Raw genomic sequence first — 18,029 nt, 5'->3', positions numbered from 1 at the left:
ATCCTTTAATGGGTCTGATATGACATGTGTAGTGTCACAATGGCCCCTCTGATCTGGATGCAAACCCATTAGAGATAAGGGGGGCCATGTAGAAGGATATCCTAACCACCTAGTCATTATGGGTAATGAAGGAGAGATTGCCATCTACTGGTGTTTCCGGATCCCGTATTACCTTTTTTGTATGTAGGGGACTAGCACCTATGTGGTAGTCTGTGGGGAATAAGTTATATCCAAAGAGGATGACTATGCACTTTTAGGCATTCAGCTTGACACCATGATATGAACACCAGGTATCCGTCTCAGTGCGACCCTTCCAGAGGGTGTCTGTAACAGCTGGGGAAACAATTATGTCCCCTAGTTTGCAGTCTTCTGCAAACCTTTTCAGCCAAAGCCCTTCTGTGCTTGTCTGTTCGTCAGAGAAGTATATACCGAACATGAGGGGTCCTAGGACTGAGCCCTGGGGGGCGGCAGTTGTAATTGGTATACAGTCGGACCTAGGGTATACAACTCCTACTGTGTGTTCTTTCCATGATCCACTTTGCAAACCATCACATGAAGTAGGGGTTAATACTCAGGCGGATGGGTATGTTGATAATACCAGAAGGAGAAATGGTGTTGAAAGCCTATGAGAGATCTAGGTAGGCTGTGTGGACCTCCTTACCCTCATCTAATGCCTTGGTAACTGTCTCTAAGAAGCCCACCAGGTTTAGTAGGCATGGTCCGGCCTTAACAATGCCAAACAGGTAGGGGTCAAAGGTTGGGAGGTACCCAATGTCTCTGTGACAGTGATCCATGATGTGCACCACAGCCTTGCAGACCAGGCTAGTCAGGCCTATAGGGAAATAGGTCCCGTGGTCCGTTGTGGCCCCACCTTTGTGGAGTGGGATAACTGTTGCTGTGTGCCATTCAGGGGGCACAATGCCCGATATGAGGCTATTATTGAACATGGTGCGTAGGTGAGGAGACAGTACGATCCAAAGATCATGTAAAACGCAGCCTGGGATGTTGTCTGGTCCCATGGATGCTGTGATATTGCCTTCAGAGTGTGCAGCTTTGAGAGGGATCTGCCAGGATGTTGCTAATATCAATTGTTTCTGTAATGTTCGTGCTTTTGTGCTGTAACTCAGAGCAGATCTGGTTGTTGATATCGAGGCTCTGTGGTTGTTGTTGGTATTATTTGCGTTATAGTTTTTGTACCTAGCTTTGGAAGATCGTATAAGGGATCTCACCTTCTTACTGAGTCTGGCCAGGGATCTCCTCCACACATGGTATTGTACTCTCGTTTGCAATAGTGTCTTCCTCCTGTAGTACAATATGTTTATGGCAGGGGACCACCAGATTGGTTTAGGTAATTATGAGTATACTGTCCTGGTTCTGTTTGGGATAGCACAAGCCATGCACTCCTGTAAGTGCTTCTAGAGTGCATTTGTGTAGGATTCAGCAGTTGTAACAGTACTGTCCATCAGCATGGGTGTCATGACGTCCACCACGTCTGCGTTAAGAAGCATGTAGTTGGCCTTGTAGACATATTATACTGTGGTTCGCTTAATGGGGGGTAGGTGCGGGATGTGAATATTAATGGTGTTCAGCACATGGTCTGATCGGACCAATGAGGATTTGGCTTCATGTGTGGAGCACCAGCCACTCATGTCGGTAATGACTAGGTCTAGGATATTGTTGCCCCTGGTGGGTGTGTGGATATGTTGAGTCAGGGCATTGGTTTTTATGAATTCCAGAAACTGTTGAGCTAATGTGTTGGTACATGAGTAGTTTTCACAGTTAATTGTGGGGTAGATACAGTGAGGCTTATGTGATGAGTGTGGTGTTGTGTGACTGTGTACCTTCTCCACATGACAGTCAATTTCAGGCTTGATTGGAGAGACCTTTACCTCCAGTTTGGCTAGATGAGTGCATCTCTCACAGGTTGTAGTGTTGGATGGTAGGCGGAGAGGCTTGTCTGTGTACATGAGGCAATGTGTACTTTGCCTCACAATGTCCAGATTCATCAGATATACAGGTGAGAACACTGCAGTTGACTCTTGGACATGCCTGAACATAGACCTACATTCACCTAGATAAGTGAGGAAAGTGAGTACAACAGCTACATTACTCTACGCAAGTGAGAAAAGTATGTACATATCCTGTTCACTCTTACCTGTAGGTGATGTGGAAAATTGAGTGCTATAGTAATCATTAGCTTATGTACTGTTTACAAGTCCTGAACAAGTGCTTAGCATGAATAAGCAATCCAGATAGGGTCTTGGATAATATAAAAACACGACCCCTCCCCCCAACAGGTACACAAGCATATATCCATGTACACCACAGGGCCCCTGTACTCTCAACTATGCAGGTAAAAGCTGCACTCAGTCTGCATGGGACTTGTCCACATCACAGGTTGTATCATACACATATGGCAAAACATGATGCTCTCCACATACACATCATGTAAAACATAGCTCCATGTCAGGTTGTGTACATACTGAATGGTGCACACCAACAGGTATCACACCCCAACAAAGGGGGAGACACCACTGATAATGGGAAGTACTGCCTTAATACCCTGCTGACTCTGGTCTGGAAGGCCATGAACCTTGATCACTTACGTGATGTCAGCAGTACAGATGTAGATGACAGTATGGTTGATGTCACACTGCATATCATAACCTTGCCAGGTCATAGGACATCATCACCCATACTGTGTACCACCTACACTCGGTATACTAGATGTACATTCCTACATCACAGGAGTGTTTAGTAACAGGACTGCTGGCAGAAACAACACTACAGAAGGTATCTGAATAATAAGTGATCATTACACCAGTGGCAGCTACAGTATGTCAGGGTTAATGAATTCTATTCCCCCTCATTGTAGTCCATACCTCACAGAAAAACAGAAGGCATCTGCCTATTGAAGTATGTGAATGACTATGACCTAGGAGCAATAGCTGACTCGCATTGTCACCCCTATGTTAATAACCCTGTACCCATGAACTACCACATAGGCAGCGGTCATCATAATGGACACTTGTGTGTGAGGGATGCAGCTGGGCAGTTGTCTTTCCTGTGATAGCTACGTCACCACACCTGTCAGGGAGTCATATGTGGCAACCCTAATAATAACAGGGTGCCATTCATGAATACAGAGATCATTGTCCAGCCATACAGACCACTCAATTGACCCATATCAGATCACATATTTCCTTTAAGGGGTATTGGCCATGTGCAGATGGCCTACACCAGACTTCCCATTCCCCATCTCCACTATGTAGCATGATGCATACCCTGAATAAATCCATGTCCAACCCAGTGATGTCGGACATGTTACACGTACTCATCCTGATCTCAAACACATACTTCATGGACATCCACCTACCACATGCTGGACAGATCCTTGTCCCATATACTTGACATAGTCCTGCCATGCTATGCATTCCTGTCCATCAAAGCTGCACATTGCTCCCCTCTCAGACATGGTGTGATGACCGCATGGTATATGTATCATTAAACCTGTGGATCAGTAATGTGGCACTGCTCCACCTGGCCCCACAGACCCACCTGTCACCTACTGCCAGGTAAACTTTCATCCTAGATGCATACTTGGCCCATGGCATATAGCTCACTAGTTGACTTTGACTGTACATGCCATAGTTGATATCCATCCCTACAAATACTATTTGGTGAGCCAGTGTCCCATGTGTATCACAGGTGATACATGGCAGGATGTTGAATCGCTGTACAGTGCCGTGCAGATGTATTTGGAAGAACACATACATGTAAAACCTTATGTGAGCATGTCTGCAGGGTCACAGGTCATGTCTGTTAAGGCAGTGCAAGTCCTTATATGTGACATATACACTGCATCAAGGTCGACTGCATTAATGTGGACACATTCAGCTATGTGCTGATAGGTAGGAACACCAGTACAGGCAAACAGACATGCCCACATCAAGACAGCAACCACATGGAGTATGAGCAATGTAATCAGGTGACACACACACATATATGGTGATAATATCCACTCAACATTGAGTGTCACATGTGTGTGACACAAACATGTCAGTGTCATGTAGGTATGCAAATACAACTATTTTAACTGAAGTAATGTGATACACATGTATGTTCAGCTGTAGCTCTGTATGTCTCTGAGGTGCTGTGGCATGTCTCAATCATTATGTCTTCCAGGTATGCCACGTGCAAGGCTTCCCCCTTTTACAGACTTGGAGCATGAGGCCCACATTTCATACCTACTCGATAATCACGACATCCTGTTCAGCCATGTGCCACAGGATGCACAGCAGTGGGATGCCCTGTGGATGGAACTTTGCAGGAGGGTTAATGATGTGGGTGGCCACAACTGCACATACCAGCAGGTGTGCAGACACTGTGCAGACCTTATTAGATGATTGAAACAGCGTGCAAATGCATTCGCCAGGGAACAAGGTGCAACAGGTGGTGGACCACCAACCCAGCCCCCACTCACACGTACCGAGGAGTTACCAGCCAACCTGGGGACACTTGCAGAACCACATCCACAAGCCTTAGCCAATATTTTGGAGATGGGTGTCTCTCAACCACTGAGCCTGGAGTTGCCTGGTGAGTCAGTACTGCACCTATAACAACTATATTCCATATAGCTGCATGTGTCACCGTACAATATGTAATGTAACATCATATGCAAGGCATGTATACACACATGCCACATACTAGAGTATGCTACTCTGTGTATGCACACATGTGCATACACCACAGTATAGTCTAATGTACTGGTGTATGTGTTATGCACATCACTCCCTGTAGCCTTTATACAGGGGTGTATTATGCTCATATTGCTGTGTTACTCCTATTTAGGTACCTCTGGCATTCTGCTGTGACAGCAGCCCGTTGCAGGTGAAAGTGTTATTATTTATCAGGAACCGTAATGCACAAATCTATCTGCCATGTGGCCATTCACAACATTAAACATAATATGTGTGGTCCTGTCACAATATACAGGTCAGACTTGCAATGCATCACAATGACTATCCATGTGCCACACTTGAAAACTATGTGAATCATCTCACCGACATGAATCCTCACAAACTTTATTTCCAGATGTGTTGACAGCTGTGCATACAATGGTGGAGGTTCTGTTCACTTTAGGAACATACCGCAGATCTGATTTACACATGTGGTGAATACAAACAGTACTACACAGAAGGCTGGAGTATGGCCAGCACACAGGTTTCATCTGTGTGGATCATAGCCCTGCTATGAATGTCACACAATGTGATGTGCTATCTTGACATGTCCATGACATCTATTGGCCTGGCTGCTACACTGCCTACCTAACCTGAAAACATATCCCATATACCACTCTTTATCTGCATAACCCTATTGTCAGTGGAGCATATATGTCATATGGGACAACACAGACATGTGAAATAGATGCCCATCACTATAATTTGGACAACATATGTACACACATGGCCATGGAGGATGGCCAGAGACATGGAGCAACACACACAGTAGCAGTGTTGTGCTTGTGTGTACACCCTGTCATACAATGGCTACACATGGTTCAGCCATGGCCTTTGTATAATGGTCATAATGTAGATGTGGAATGCTGGACATCCTACAGGCCTGTGCACATCTTGTGTAGGCGTAACATCAATCCACCACATAGGATGTGTTGAACATCTTGAGGGTGTTGCAATATGACAGCAGTTACCTGTACAGTATCCACATCAGACCACAGATACAGTACATTCCCATTGCTGGTGATGGACATAAATGCCATACTAGCTCCTCGTGTGTGTGGTACACAGATGTCATGTGGGACATGGTGTACTGACGTGTTCGCCATGTCTGCCCATAGTTGCCAGGCTGCAGCAATATGGCTGCAGATGTGCAGGGGTGTCATCCATATACCCATCAGTGACCTGTGTCCCAACTTCCACATCATGGTTTAGTGTGTATACACCTCAGTGATGTGGGTCACATTCCACAATATATATGTATTGTATTTGAACACAGTCATGGCTATGACCCTGTCTGTAACTCACACTGTATAGCACTAGAGACTCCTCATGATTCCCTGCAATGGCCATGCACATCAACTAAATTTACAGTATATCTGTAGGGCGGACAGACAATACTGAATTGGTACACCATTGCCCCACTGTAAATTCGACAGGACACCATTGTGTTGAACATGTATGCATGTCATTGCACATGTCAGCAGATCACATGTCATACTACATGTGATTATCAAGGTCATATGTCACACATCAGGCAGGTGTATTGTTAACCTGTGTTGGTCCACATGGTGTAACACAGGGATGTATGCTAACCACTACTATGACTGTGTAATTTGCATGCCGTCTGCTAACACATATGCATGCTCTTGTGTGCAACCTAGGGATGTATGATAACTACCACTATTATTGTCTGCGCTGCATGCCGTCTGTCATATCACATGCATGTTACATGCCTTCTGTCATATCACATGTGTGTGTGTGTGTGTGTGTGTGTGTGTGTGTGTGTGTGTGTGTGTGTGTGTGTGTGTCTATTGTATAGATTGTAATGTACAGTTCTTGTCTGCCCTCACTGGTGATGTAGGTGCATTGCCCTCCTGTGGTACATCAGATGTTAGTGTCTCCACAGACTCTAGCAGTGATGATGAACATATGATTGGGTCACAGGCAGAGTTGTCAGGGGCTGAAACTGTGCCATTGGTTGCCATTCCATCTATATCCACCTCATCCCCACACACAGATCCCATACCTGCACATACCCCATCACCAGTGGCCATAGAGGAAGGACAGCTTGCGCATGGTAGCTTGGAACAGGAAAGTGTGGGGGCTGTGGAGGGTGTGCCTGCACACCATGGTGTCAGCCAAACTACTGGTGGTGCCCCATACAGGCACGTGGCCAGTGCTGCTCATAGGAGGACCTCTGGCCAACATGCTCCTGCATGACAGAGCAGAGCAGCTGGTGTCACCAGGCGCATGTTTCAGGCTGTAATGGAGGCACAGGCACATGCTGAATGGCACAACAGAGAAGATCAAAGGCTACACAGGGCTGCTGTCCGTTCTTTAAACAACAGCATCCAGGCAATGGTAAATGCTCAACAGCAGATTGCTGATGCTTTGGATAGACGGTTGGGTGACATGGTTTGAGCCCTTGACCATGGCATGACAATCTGCGAGCATAAGCTGCCTGGGTTGGAACATCTGGTAGGAGTGAGGCTTCAGGCATGTGGACGTAGGCCTGCTACATCACCTGTGTCAGGTCTACATGTACGAGCTACCTCACTTGCCTGCTCCCATAGTGGTGTTAGAAGCAGCAGTGCATCTGGTGCTATGTTATCCACACCATGACACAGCAGGCCACGTGCACATGGCCCAGGATGGTCCCAACAGGGTCATGGTTCCAGTGGACTGGTGATATCAGAAAGTACCCAATCTGCACCTCTGTCTGGTAGTGCCCGTGCAACCCCTGGCAGGCACAGGTCACATGTCTGTGGTTGGACACCGTGACCTGTAATACCTCACCTGTACAGTCTGCAGCTGTCAATAACACCCCTATGTAGGCCAGACACATGGGAGAACTGTGTGCAGATATACACGCACACACTGGACACATATGTAGGGCACTGCAACACACACATGCATAACATCCACACATGCCCAATTAGATCAAAGGCCCAAACCCACACACATGATGTCATCCACTGGTGCAGCCTAGGCCTCTGGCAAACATTAGCACCCTGTGCATATGATGATGCCTGTGCCGCATTCCTGACATCCACGCCATCGATGCAGGGACATGATCATATGGTCTGATGCACAGGGTGAACAGACTAGGATGATGTGTAGTTTACAAATGTTGAGGATTGTTGTCAGTCAGCAGATATACCATGTAGTACAGCTGTACAATACTGTTAACAGTATGTGACTTGTGTAACAACAGTAAATGCATGTTGGTCATGTTGTTCTGCTGTCCTTCTTCAGGTCTAATTGCACGTGCCGGTGGATGTCAGTGTTTGCAGTTAAGTGTCCCCATATGTCAATGTGGACTACTCACAGGTATGTATGAATATACCAGCATGCACTGTGTAGCTGCCACATACCAGTGAGAATGGCCCACATTACAAACACGTTTACTGTTCCAAAAGCATGATAGCTGTGTATTAAGCTACTGTGGCCACAGAAGTGAAATCCATAAAGAGTGACATTACAGGTACAGTAACATGGAGTGGTGAGGTAAGAGAGTGGTCTAGCTGATTACAAGGGCAGAGGCCAGTGGGAAGTGTGATGCCTCAATGGGAATCAGTAATACACGTTCCCATGACATGATGCCAACACACAACTGCACCCACACACTCAGGTATTGACACACATGTATTCAGTGGTACTGTAACACACACACACACACACACACACACACACACACACACACACACACACACACACACACACACTCACTCACAGCTTCACTGACACAGTAACACATACTCACACACAGTTGCTACTCATGGGATGAGGACCCCTGCCTATGTGCAAATCATGATTACAGTACTGTGAAACTACATGACGCGCCACAGAGAATACACATGTCCAGGTAGTCAGTACGGCCTAAGATCAGGGACATCTACATGGATAGTTGAATGCATCGCCTGGATGGTGGGAGGGGTCCCATGAATTCGGTATGGCAACATACATCCTCACCCCAGGGATCAGTCAGCCCTACATACACACACTGTGGCATTCTGTAATTAATACACCTATGTCATGCACACACAGATTCCTCACATCTGTGAAATACATGTCCCTGCCTATGTCCTGCTTTATACATTGCAGTCTGTACAGATGTGTACACTAGTGTACGGGAGAGTGAGTAACAATTGAGATATATTCCCCACAATACATGACAAATATGGACACACACGTAACCACACATGCCAGTACTGTGAATCTCAGACCTGCCTAGCTCATGTTATGTATGTCAGACATACAGCAGTATTGCACATTACAAACTTTACTGATGCTTTCTGTGACAACAGTGCTGATATATGCACTAGGGACGTCATATCTATTAACAGGTGTCAAGTGATTTATCTTCGCTATCACCCTGACCACTGTCTAAGTTGTGTGCTATGTCCTTTAATTAATGAACCCATTGCTTACCGGTTACACAGGGTATTGTAGGACCGCTTGTGACACACCTGTGAGTTGTCCACAGCAAACATCCATCTGCAAAGATGCCCCGCCACTTAGTTATTTCAACACATCTGTCCCTACCTGTGGTACATCTTTCTGTACATTCAGCATATCACCATATACAGTTGGCAGTGTTGAGGCTGCATTGCAGCTGCATGATGTACTAGTATACACGCCACCTGCATACATCAGCAACTGCACACACATGTTAACTGAATGCACAACACTACATGTACAGGTGTGTAGGTCCTACAATCCTGACATTTGGTCATGTTTGTAGGCATTGCAATTGGCGGATATGTGTAATAACATGCATGATACATGGACTATTGTATGATATGATGGGTGACCAATACAGAGGGGATGTTACCTCTGTCAACATTGATATCACACCTTATGTACTTTTAGCATTCAGCAGCCATGGACCTACATTCCATGTGCATGTGTGTAATGGCTGTAGCCACCTGTTTGCACAAAGGACTACAACAGCTATGCTATTTACAGGTATGTTGTGTGTGTGGCATGTACATAGCTAGGGCAGGTACATGTATGTCATATCCATACATGAGGGTGTGTACTGGTGTACAGCAACAGACATTTGCTAATGGTGGACAGTACTGAGGGCCCTTGGTATGTGTACAGCTGACCTGGTCACAGACAGTGATATCATTGCACTGCATAACACATGATGCAACTGTGTCAGTACATGTGTACTGTCTACAGTTGATGTAGAGCAAAGTACAGTATACAGATCAAGGGTCACAATGTGGCATACTCGTCTGTCATACAACATGTATGGTTGCATGATGGTGGTCCGAGGGCATGGTGGTGTCTGCAGTTTACATCCTAGAATGCATGTGACACTGTGTCCTGCACATGGCTCATCTGTGATGCCTTTCATGGGGGGACTGGTCAGTACATGTGAGTGACCTTTATGTATGTGGGTACACCACCTGGAGCGGTCCGTACCTGTGTTATGGCCCACATGTCTGGTTCTGAGTTATATGGTGGCAGTGCTAGGTTCTGAGGTATAAGTTGGTAGTGCTATTGTGCATTACAGAGACATCAGCCAGGTGTTCCTCACTGCACAGATGTCAGTACTCCCCATTGTTGGATCTACAGTGGCCAGCTGTGAATATGGATGCTACACATCTAGCACTGGTTAGCATAAGAAAACAATGTAGTTGTCCAGTAGGTGTATGGGAGTTAACCTGTGTTTAGGACATTTGCCTTGGAATGGCACTGTGTGGGTGGATGCGACTTGGGTAATATCCACACTCCCTTGTATCATGGTTACATGTGATATGTGACAAAGGCCTGCCTACTGTCAGCCATGTCATCCCAGAATGACAGCTGATTTGTTAAAGACTGGTGTTAAATATATGTAGAGCAGCGTTCCCGCTAACAATGACAACTACCAACACCAGAGCCCATTACAATGTGTTATTTAGGTCTACCTGTAATAGCAACGCCACTGGGCCCTCCGTGTTTAATATCAGAGTGCATCCCAGTCAGCCCTGTGCTACTAGGAGTATGAGCATGCCCAGTATATCCTTGTGTAGATGGACACATAGTAATGCATTCCGACCAGCCCTGTGCTACTAAGTGTGTGAGCATGCCCCCTGTGCTACTAAGTGTATGAGCATGCCCAGTTATCCTTGTGTAGATGGACACATAGTAGTGCATTCTGAACAGCCCTGTGCTACTATGTGTATGACCATGCCCAATATATCCTTGTTTAGATGGACACAGTGCATTCCAAACAGCTCTGTGCTACTAAGTGTGTGAGCATGCCCAGTGACACCTTGTGTTGGTTATGTGCCTCTGTGTATGGACATGGCCATTGTAACCCTGTATAGTGGTAGCAGTCATCCATTCCACAGATGGGCATACTCCAGGTCAGGATGGATTCATACTTTAAACACACAGGTTCACAGGTATGTACATCTTAACTGCCAGCATCCCTGTTGATGTCCGCATTCTCAGATGGTCATAATGACAGCCTTGACATGTGTAGTCTGTGTGTCTCCCTAGTTGCCTGATGACTGAGTAATATCTTTATACTGCTCACACTCCATACATTTCTTATACCCACCATTAGCAAAGCTGATGATGTCACCCATCTACAAATACACCTCTGGGAGTGCTGTGTCCCAGTAATCTCGGTAGCGCGTTCTGTAACTGCGTAATGCTGTAGTGTTATAAAGTAGTTAGGTCGGTTTTCTAGTCCCACACTTGCCGTGTGTGTGTGTGTGTGTGTGTGTGTGTGTGTGTGTGTGTGTGTGTGTGTGTGTGTGTGTATGTGTGTCTCCCCGTTTGCCTGAGGCCTGAGTAATACCTTTATACTGCTCACACTCCATACATTTCTTATATCCACTGTTAGCAAGGCCGATGGTGTCACCCATCTAGAAATTCACCTCTGGGTGTGCTGTGTCCTAGTAATCTCGGTAGCGCATTCTGTAACTGGGTAATGCTGTAGTGTAATAAAGTAGTTAGGTCGGTGTTCTACTCCACACTTGCCATGTGTGTGTGTGTGTGTGTGTGTCTCCCCATTTGCCTGAGGACTGAGTAATACTTTTATACTGCTCACACTCCATACATTTCTTATACTCACTGTTAGCAAGGCCGATGATGTCACCCATCTACAAATACACCTCTGGGAGTGCTGTGTCCCAGTAATCTCGGTAGCGTGTTCTGTAAACACATAATGCTGTAGTGTAATAAAGTAGTTAGGTCGGTGTTCTAGTCCCACACTTGCTGTGTGTGTGTGTGTGTGTGTGTGTGTGTGTGTGTGTGTGTGTGTGTGTGTGTGTGTGTGTGTGTGTGTGTCTCCTTGTTTCCTTGAGGACTGCTGCTCACACTCCATACATTTCTTATACCCACCGTTAGCAAGACCGATGGTGTCACCCATCTAGAAATACACCTCTGGTAGTGCTGTGTCCCAGTAATCACGGTAGCGCATTCTGTAACTGCATAATGCGGTAGTGTAATAAAGTAGTTAGGTCGGTGTTCTACTCCACACTTGCCGTGTGTGTGTGTGTGTCTCCCCGTTTGCCTGAGGACTGAGTAATGCCTTTATGCTGCTCACACTCCATACATTTCTTATATTCACTGTTAGCAAGACCGATGATGTCACCCATCTACAAATACACCTCTGGGAGTGCTGTGTCCCAGTAATCTCGGTAGCGAGTTCTGTAACTGCGTAATGCTGTAATGTAGTAAAGTAGTTAGGTTGGTGTTCTAATCCCCGACATGCCAAGTGTGTGTGTGTGTCTGCCTGCATGAGACAAGTACAGTGCTTTGTAGGATTTGCTGTAGGCATGCCCTAAACATGTGTTGCTGCAGTGTGATATGGTAGGGGTTTGAATACAGGACATGACAAGTATGTGTTTGTCAGTCAGAGCCTGTGTAGAGCTGGTGGTGATTGTCTTACCATTGCACATGTTTGAGAGCGGGTTTTGTAGTTTTCCTATATAGTATCCATCTTGTGACACCATTGGCCACCTCACAAGGAGTACAGCTGTCAGTCAGCCATGGCACTGAGTTGGCAAGCCATACCCATACATCTGGCAAAAGGGCTGTTGAAGTAAGTATGCAGCCCTGCTAGTACTTGGTATATGTCCCACACCCATGTGCCATGCACATATAACCTTGCCTAGGATATCCCACTATGTTGCTAGTAACATGCACATTGAGGACAGATAGTAGGCATGGTGTGACCGCAGTGGCCTGTAGAGGACATGGCACCCTGTACAGCGGTACAATTGGCACATATATGCAGACATTGTGCCTTCACTATGCTCCACACTGAATAGCTGTAACATATGTGGTGCCATCATATGTGATCCACTAAGGTCAGACAATGCTGTACACATGTGCCCTGTATGAACCCATGCCATTGACACCACGGAAATCCTGTCCATTGTATACATGCAGGTGCAGGGCTGACCTGCTCACTGTAAGCAGGTGTTGTCACACCAGGCCAGTATTGGCATATCGGGGTATAACAGGCTGTGTACACTACATGTGTCTGCTAAACCAGGTACACCTGTATATGTCACTGCACAGTCTTGTGGGTCACGCACATCCCAGGCAATGTCCATGTGAAGGACTATCAAACACAGACATGGCATACATTGCAAAGCTATGGCCCTACACACTGGTAACCAGGATGTCAGGCCAGATATTGCAGTACCCATCTGTGTGGGACATTGCAGACACTATACCCCTGCATTGCACACCATTGTTGGGTGATGCAATGGCAAGGATTACCCCTCACCCAGCCTTGTACAGCCATCTTGCACAGCCAAACACTACACATGAATGGAGCAATGCATACCTGCATGACAGTACTGGCACCCTGTGTCTGCATGTAGGTTGTGATGCTCCCAACCACAGTCACTCCCAGTATAAACCTCATTGGCATACCAACAGTTGTCAAGCACTTTCACATGGCCTAGCACATTGAACCTCCAGATATCACCTGTGGTGCATGTGGTTCTGTGCATTACTGTGGTGTGGCAAACTAATTAGTTACATTGTGTATTTGCCGCCCTGGCAAAGGTGTTAATGCTTGTCCATTAGAGTGTGGTTGTGGTGACAATGGCATCCGTTCACGTGGACTGACATGTGTGCTACACCTAATGTATGTCTACTATATCTGTTGCAGATGGCACTCACTCACCTACACACATGTTCTTACAGCACTGCGACACGGCACCTCTGTAGCACATGTAGTAACATCATGCACATGTAATAAGGATTTGACCCTGTACTATTCAGCGTGTGGCAGATTATGGTGAAGTCTCCAAGCCCTTCCCTGGTGTACATTGCCTGTCCCACACACACACTCTCTGGTGGATGTGAAGGTGTACTGCACAGCAGCAGCATGTGTATTGTAACAGATGGAAATGGTCAGGTGATGGCCTCTGCACCTATTGCAGTCCTCCACTAGCTGATTGCATGTGGTACAGCTGTGATGGTGTTCCCACAGCCATCCGCATGATAAAGACAGCACACTATCTAGGGAAAGATGTTATTATCTGGCCATGACAGTCGCTGTGAGTGGTACCTGGATGTGGTGTTCTGACATGGCATTGCAGATGATATCTGGATGTACCTCAATCATTTTCAACAGTGGGAAATAGCCTAATGACAGGAGGGTGATGTGCCACACAACTACAGCATGTAAGTGTAGGTATGCTGCATTGAGACTACTGCCTGTTTAACATGTGTGTGGTAATGGCTATTCTGCATGTTAAAATACAGACATGACAGTACTCTGTTCATGAGGGAACCCTATCTGTAGGGCCATCTGTGAACAGGTCAGTGTGTACAACCATCTGTCTCCTGTGTTACACACTGAACACACTTATGTGCACAGCAGAAGCATGATGTGGGATTGCAGAGAGTACATGATGATAGGGATGTGTTACTGCCATCGCATCCCTGACTGGACATGTGTCACATGAGACAGTGGTATGACTAACACTGTGTGGGATTCCCAGTGACAAGCCAATGATGGGCAATTGTTCATAGCTGCGGTCACACATTTACTACACATTGTACAGTTGCCATGCGATATATAAGCATGTGTTGTGCTCCCTCTGCAAATATATACAGTCTGTTGGGTTGCTGGTGATATCTATGCATACTGTCATAGGTAATCCTGTATGCTGTTGTCTATCACTAAGCCATATGTGGGTTTAAAATGCAACACCATAGGCCAAATGGGCTGGTAGGTCCCAGCAGATCCTCCTGTCCCACTTCAGCTGACCATGGCACCGGGCACTAGCACATCATTAACATCAACCTCTGTTGGCTAGGCACCACCTTCTGGTGGCTCCACCACTGAAGCTGACCATAGCACCGGGCACTAGCACACCATTAACATCAACCTCTGTTGGCTATGCACCACCTTCTGGTGGCTCCACCACTGAGGATGGAGCATGTCCCCCTTGGGAGCGGGACCAGACAGGTACATATCTGCTGTTGTGTGGTCCCGGACATGTTTCGTAGGTGACTTCCTAAGGGGTTACGAAGCCAGATACGCCAGTTCAAGGGTGAAGTGTCACATTTACAGGGTGATGCTGCCTGTCCTGGACAGCCCACAGCACTGCCTCCTTTGCAACTGTGTAGGTGCAGTGGCAGTTGCCCATGGCTGGAGACCTTCATCCCACTGTTCCCATGGGATTTTGAATGCCAAAGACCCATCCTCATCCAAGGTGTATTCCCCCCCCCCACGTGTCATATACCAACCCTGTATGCTGTCATTCTTGTGCTCCTACCTATCCTCCACAGCCATACCTACAACTCCTTCCCCAACATCTGACCCTCACCTACGGACACATAAGGCCATTTGGCTCCTAGGACACCATCTGCCCTATACATAGCTGTCCATTAGACACACATGCCCACTCGACACATGAAACCCTTGTAATATGCATCATAACATACTACTGTTATCCTCACCGCTGTCCCTCAGGTGCATGGTCCTGGTATGCACATCACTCCTACATGGTTCAGGTACACGTGAGGAAGATGACCCCATTGTACACATACACTACTGGTCCCTCTATGGTTACCCCATTTACCTTTATCATGATGATGATGTTGCACATTGCAGGGGTACTGTTCACACATAATGATTGGACAGGTACTGCTGTGTTAATGTACATTACATGCACAGAGTGTTACTGTTGTGTTAATGTACATTACATGCACAGAGTGATGTATATGGCCAATTTACAACTATGTCTGTCTGAGGGAGTCTTCCATTAGGCGATCACACGGAGCAACACCACTACAGAATACAGGCGTCACTGGTGATCCCCATTTCATTCATTTGTAATGCTTTGTTGCCACATGGCATGTCCCTGATACATCTCTATATATGTATGTACCTATATGCTGGACATAAACACTCACATATACTTCTACATGATGGGATACATTCCTATACTGTTGAATGACCGAGCTGTATGATATCCTCTGGTTACAGCCTCTTACACTCAATTAGCCTCTACATTGCTTAACTACTCCAATAAGCCTCAAAATTGCTTAACTAATCCAATACTCACATACTGTTAGCCAAACATGCTTACACCAGCTCGTTCACGCACTCGCAAATGCACTGGCATTGGTGTTTGCATCTGTCACTCATACCCCTGGGTGTGAGCGAGGAGCACAATATTACCTTGTGATGCCTATTACATCGTACTACATGACTCCAGAATCAGGATTGGCCACCCATTAGGCGATGGCATCGCGTTCGGCTGTAAGGAATCTGCGGCCTGTCCAGTGACACAATCATATGTGTGTGTACCTCAAACAATGTGCTCCCACCTTGTGATGCCTATTACATCGGAATACATGAATACAGTATTGGAAACAGCTGCCTATTAGGTGACGGCATGGCATTTGTCTGTATGGAATCAGCGGCCTGTCCGGAGATTCATTCATATTCGTGTGTTCCTCTTAGGCATACCTTGTGATGCCTATCACATTGGACTACATGACTACAGTCATAGCCGGCCTTAGGCATAGGCAAACTAAGCATCCGCCTAGGACACCGCTTTAGTGGGTGCACTTTACCAGTATTTATTTGGTGTAGGTAGACCAGGATGGGGGGACTGGGTGGTGTGGTGGGGGGTGCCATTGTGCCCTCTGCCTTGGGCACCAGTTGACCTAAGGCCACTCCTGACTACAGCATCAGGAATGGCTGCCCATTAGGTGACCGCATGGCGTTTGAATGCACGGAATCAGCGGCCTGTCCGGTGAATCATTCATAACTGTGTGTTCCTCTTACAATCTGCTCCCACCTTGTAATGCCTATCACATCGGACTACATGACTACAGTATCAGGAGTGGCTGCCCATTTGGCGACGGCATGGCGTTCGACTGTACGGAATCAGCGGCCTGTCCAGTGAATTAATCATATTTGTGTGTTCCGCATACACTCTGCTCCCATTTGGTTGATACATGGGAACCAAGACCCTGCATTACAAATGAGTAGCTGGGTTGTGGTAGCCACATTCATCGGACAGGTAATCAAGACATAGCACATGTCCAGAATGTTGTTGTGTCTTTCGGTTTTTCCCGGTTAGGGGTCACCAAAGTGGAAATCTGGTCCGCTAATGATTGGCAGTAGATTTTTACGTGCCGAGTTGCCAGCCCTGGCGCACAACCTTCAATGAAGGTATGCCCATTCACGCATGTCTCCACACAGAAGACGCTCTAGCTGAGAATCGAACAGGACGTCTTACTGTGAGGCGACAACACTACCGCAGCACCACCACTGCAGCAGCACATGTCCAGATTACAGGACATTATTATATTCTACGTTTCATTAATAATTGCATACAAATATATGTGAAGTAGCATAAGCAATTCACATGCAACTAGATAAAGCTTTTATTTGCGCAAATAAGTGTAATCCTGTACTATGCACGGCTGTAGGTATGTTTAGTCCTGGAATGTCTGACATTTCTATGTCCCACTCTGGTCATTTGGAAAGGTGGCAACCCTATAGGACCTGTATGTACAGACGTCAGACTTTGCAGGGCAACACACCCACAGCCAGTAGAAAGGTGTGTACTTCACTGTTTCACCTAAATAAAAGGATACTCTTGTAGCATTATAGTTGCTTATACTGTTACCTATAACATTTAGGTGTTTCAGAGGAACATAATAGTTTTATGTTACTACTACAGACAATATAGGTAGTCTTTGCCCTAAATCACATGACATTTGCCTTAATTACAGTTATTAAGCAGGACACAACTGCCCACAGGGGAGTGTCCCTTGCAAAGGTGGACAGTTGGTAAT

The 18,029-nt window shown here is 46.3% G+C and overlaps 1 protein-coding gene across 3 annotated transcripts in view; it reads right to left on the bottom strand.

Annotated features, from left to right (window-relative positions):
- The window catches only part of SLC6A11 (solute carrier family 6 member 11), a 1,657,595-nt gene that overhangs the window by 257,775 nt on the left and 1,381,791 nt on the right, over positions 1-18,029 (bottom strand). The gene's annotated exons all lie outside the window — the stretch shown is intronic.

Source organism: Protopterus annectens, chromosome 7.part0 (assembly GCF_019279795.1).
Source record: "Protopterus annectens isolate FY-2018-M chromosome 7.part0, PAN1.0, whole genome shotgun sequence".
NCBI lineage: Eukaryota > Metazoa > Chordata > Ceratodontiformes > Protopteridae > Protopterus > Protopterus annectens.
The sequence above is the reverse complement of the archived record's forward strand: the minus strand, read 5'-3'. Positions and strand labels throughout refer to the sequence as shown.